Genomic DNA, 5274 nt, shown 5'->3' on the forward strand with positions numbered 1-5274 from the left:
GTACACAATCTCCCCGCACCCCTCCCACCGCCCCAAGTACATTCCACTATGCAACCTTAATTGTGGACTCTTGTGATAACCATAATACCCTATCATACATAGCTTCTAAATGATTCACTCCCTCATCTGTTTCAGTGCAGTATACACAATTTATCCAGTGAATTTCTATTTTAATTAAAGTAAATAAGTTCCTGTAAGATGCTAATGTTATTCATGCATGAATACCACTTATAGAAAAAGAAGTTACTTTGAGGGAGAGGTTATAATCAGTGGCAGCAAAATGGGTGACAGTTACAATATTCAGAACAAGATGTGAAAATTGAATTTAGTATCAAGGAAGTTCTTCTGCTTTTTCCATGGATGATATCGTTGATATCATCCCACAACTTATCTGGTTTTTATCATTTGTGTTGAAGTCTTCAAACCTAATCTTAACATGATCTTGAAATTCAGACAGAATTGATTGAAGATTGTATCTTGGTTCCTGTGGACATGTTTTAATGTTCTTTGGACTCCATTTAAATGTGCATATGAGTAATTGATGATCTGACCCACAGTCCAACACTGGCCTAGATTTGACTGTTAATATTAAGCTTCTCTAATGGCTAAGATGTGCCTGATCCTGCCTATGGTTTTTGTAATCACTTGCTATGCATCAGAGAGCTAGATAATTACTAAGGATGATGGAATAAGAAGTGATGCCTTTGAGTTTTGGTGCTGGAGAAGTGTCTTGAACATACCATGAACCACCAAGAAAACAAATAGGTCTGTCTTGGAGAGATTGAAACCAAGTTTGTCTTGGACGCTAGGATTTTAAAGTTCCATCTTAGTTACTTTGGGCATATGTCCAGGAGGGACCGATCCTTGCAGAAGGACATCATGCTTGGAAGGGTGGAGGGACAATGCAGGAGAGAAAGAAAGGCTCTGGCTGAGATGGATTGAAACAGTGACTAGGGAAATGGGGGTAGGTGTGTGGGAGTCAGTGAGATTGGCTCAAGATGTGGCAGGCTTTAGAGCTAGTGTACATAGGGTCGTTATGAGTCACGGGCAACTCAATGGCACATAACAACAACAATAACAACTATTTCTTACACAAATGTACTCAATCTCATTCATAGGGTTTTCAAAGGCCTGTTATTTTAGAAGATAGCTCAAAGGAAATGAACATCAGAAGAGATTCTAAAGATTGCACTGAAGCATTAATAAGCAAAAACAAAAGGAAAACATGTTAAAGTAAAAAGAGTTGAACAGAAGATTTCAAAGGGCAGCTTGGGAGGACAACGCAAAGTATTACAATGGAATATCCAGAGAGCTAGAGTTGGAGAATGAAAAGGAAAAAAAACTTGCTCTGCGGTTTTCAAGCTGAAAGACCTTAAAAACAAATGCAAGCTTTTTGTCACAATATTGAAAGATGCTATAGGCAATGTATCAAATGACCCAGAAAGCATCAGAAGAAGTTAGAGGGAGAAGGTGGTGAGATAGAAATTCTTATACCTTGTTGGTGGATTGGTAAATGGTACAACCACTCTGGAAGTCAGTTTAGCTTTTCCTCAGAAAGGTGAATACAGAAATTCCATATGACTCAGCTATTCCACTACTTGGAAATACCCTAAGAAAATGAGAATTGAGTCACAGAAATTTGTACACCAATGTTCATAGCAGCATTATTCACCATTGCAAGAACATGAAAACAGCCCAAATGTCTAACTACAATCAAATGAATTAAGAGGTTATGGTACAGTCACACAATGGAATACTATTCAGCACAAAGGAGAAATAATTTTGTAAATCACTACCTAACTTGGAAGGGACTGCAGAGCCTCATGCTATGTGAGCTAACTCAGTCCCAGAAGGACAAATACTATATGAAATCATTATTGTAGAAATAGATAACTAGTAAAATGTGTATGAGGATCTAAGTGGGGGAGGGTGGATGCACAGTGGTGAGGATGAGTGGAGGGCGTAATAGGGTCACACAGTTTGATGGGTGGAGGAAGGGGTGGGCTAAGTAAATAGGAAAGATTCAATGTGACAAACTATGGTTAAGAACTTTGTAAGGAAAATAGTAAAAAATAAAAAGTTTATATTTAAAAAAAGTGAAACAAATATAATCACTGTATCAGAATGAATTGATTGACACACTGAAATATTTCAGTAATTACCATATGAACAGGAGCCAATGGTTATAAAGGAGGAAGTAGAAGCTGCATTGAAGGCATTCGCAAAAAAGTAAGGACCAAGAATTGATATGATACCAATTGACTCGTTTCAAGTAACAGATGCAGCCTTGGATGTAGTCACCAGGGTATGCCAGAAAATTTGTAAATAGCTGTCTGGCCAATAGATTGGAAGAAGTCTATATTTGTTCCTATTCCCAACAAAGGTGATCAAACTGAATATAGAAACTATCAAACAATACTAATATCATGTGCAAGCAAAATACTGCTGAAGATCATTCAAAAATGACTAGAACTACACATAGATAGGAAATTTCCAGAAATTCAAGAATGATTTAGAAGAGGCCATGGCACCAGAGATATCACTGCTGATATTAGAGGTATCCTGGCTGAAAGTAAGGAATAATAGAAGAATGTCTCTTTGTGATTTATTAGCTATGCCAATGTATATATAACCGTGTGGATCATAATAAGTAGTGGCTGACATTGAAAAGAATGGAGATCTCTAGCACTAACTTGTGCTCATGTGGAACCTATACCTGCAGTTGAAGGTTGTGCAAACAGAACAGGGGAACACTGAATGGATTAAAACTGAGAAGGGAGTGTGTCAGGGTTGTATTTTATCTCCATACCTATTCAATCTGTATGTTGAGCAAATTATCCAAGACGCCGGACTCTATGAAGAGGAGTGTGGCATAAGCATTGGAGGGAGACTCATCAATAACTGTGTACACATGACACAATATTGTTGGCTGAAAGTGAGTAAGACTTGAAGCACTTTTTTGAGGAAGATCAAGGTATGCAGCTTTCAGTATATGCCTTACGTACTTCGGGCATGTTGCTAGGTGGGGCTATTCATTGGACAAGGACATGATGCTGGGAAGGGTGGAAGGTTGGTGAAAAAGAAGAGTACCCTCAACCAAATGTATTGACACAGTGACTGATGCAATGGGCTCTTGGGTGTCAGGAAATATGGGAATGACACAGGATAGGACAGTGTTCAAATCTTTTGTTCATAGGGTCACTATGAGGCATACTCAACTTGATGTCCTCTAACAAGCACAACATCAAGGAAGTGATAGATTACAAAGCTAGATTAAAATTCCTAGAAGAGGAAATACTTAGATGTTAAGGGCAAATATAAAAAGAAGAAGGTGGGAATTTGTCTTAGACTTGGGCTGTGGTGACAGGATTATGATGAACCAGTGAAAAAAGAAATAAAAATTATTTTAAGTATTGTGAGCTCATAAATGTAGTCAAGGGAAGATGAACTGTACACCAAATAAAAATATAATTTTTTATTAAACTATTTGTTCAATCACTTTACTAGTTTTCTCAAATACTTAATACATACTTCATAATTACTTCTCTCAAGCATCTTTTACAGACATTACTATAATCTTAATGTTAATCATAAAGTAAAATAAAATATTTTATAATTATTCTTTTAATAAATTAAAACTGGCATTTTAGGTAACTCTTCTGGGGGTGGGAGGACTGTGCTTCAATTAGGAAAGTTGGTCACTGAGTCACTCCATAGACCATGTAGAACAAAAATGGACTTTAGGAGAAGGGTTAAAAACCAAATGAGAAACTCTTTTACATAGTAGATACATAAAGATGTAGGAAAAGGAGTCAGTCACCTGCTATTCCCCTGAAAAGAAAATGCTTCAGTTGGGAAATTTGGCCACTGGGCCACTCCACAAGCACCAAAAACAATGATAGACTTTAAGAAAAGTAACCATAATCAAATGAGTGACCTCTTCCCAGAAAAGGCTTATTGAGTTACAGGGGAGGGAGCTGCTTCAAATTCCCTTGTAGAGAAAACATCAATTAGAGAACCTGGTCTCTCAATTTGGCTACACATCACTAAGGACAATAATAGAATTTTAGAAGAGGGAGGTCTCACTCAGGTGAGATTCCCATACGACTATGCTGCAGACCAGAGAAGACCTGAAGGACTTTAAAAAACAAACTTTCCTGCTGCACAGGCCCAGAAATGACTTCCAATACAGAAAGGTGTCCACCTTCATAAACAGTAAACTTGAAGCCTGAGACTAATCAATAGTTTCATAACATTAAAGAACTGTCACCAACCTGTTGTTTGTTGTTAAGTGCTGTCGAATCGTAGGTGACTTATATGAATGAAAGACCTGGACACTTGTGTAACTTCCTTCCTCTCTCCAGGTTTATAACGTTTCTGTAGGCAAGCTATTTCAGAAGTGGATGCCCCTCCTGCTTCCAAGCTTCTTTTAATCAGGGAACTCTACCAAACACTCTCCACCACAGGTAAACATTCTCGCATTTGACACATCAATGTCACAACGTTTAGCTTCAGAACAACCATGAGTTACCTCTGTAGGGCAAGTGGACATACCAGGGCTATACAGACTAGAAGAATGTTTGACGAAACACAACTAAAAAACAGGCCTGATGGCCCTAGAAAAGAATAATAATACACATCAAACATGACCCCAAAGAAGCACAACCCCCAAAACTTCCCTTCACTTGCCCATCCATACCAAACTACAGAGACTAAGACAGCCTAGCACATAACAAGAAAAACTTCACATAATGTCAAGAAAGCAATGGCCAGCTTCAAATATTGTGAGAAAACAAAACAAGTCTTCTGCTAAAAAAGCAGAAGATATTGAAGACCCAATGAATTCCTCAAAGACAGGGCGGCAGAATAAATGTATCAACATGGAGTTATATGGAGAGCTATTGAAGAAGGTATATATGATTGAATAAAGAATGGAAACTATAAATAGAGAAAATACCTGAGAGATACAGAGTCAACAGAAATATACTGATGTAAAGTAACAAACTGTTGCTGTTATTGTTATGTGCCGTCGAGTCGATTGCAACTCACAGTGACCCTATCTACAACAGCCCTAAACCCTGCTCTATCCTGTGCCAATCGCATGGCCTCTGACACACCCATCCCTATTACTCCAGTCACTGAATCAATCCACCTCATAGAGGGTCTTCCCCTCCCGCGCTTTCCCTCTACCCTACCAAGCATGATGTCCCTCTCCAAGGACTGGTCCCTCCTTACAACATGTCCAAAGTATGTCAGACGAAGCCCCAGAATCCT

This window comes from Elephantulus edwardii, unplaced genomic scaffold (assembly GCF_000299155.1).
Source record: "Elephantulus edwardii isolate Elephantulus edwardi_28Jun2011 unplaced genomic scaffold, EleEdw1.0 scaffold00005, whole genome shotgun sequence".
NCBI lineage: Eukaryota > Metazoa > Chordata > Mammalia > Macroscelidea > Macroscelididae > Elephantulus > Elephantulus edwardii.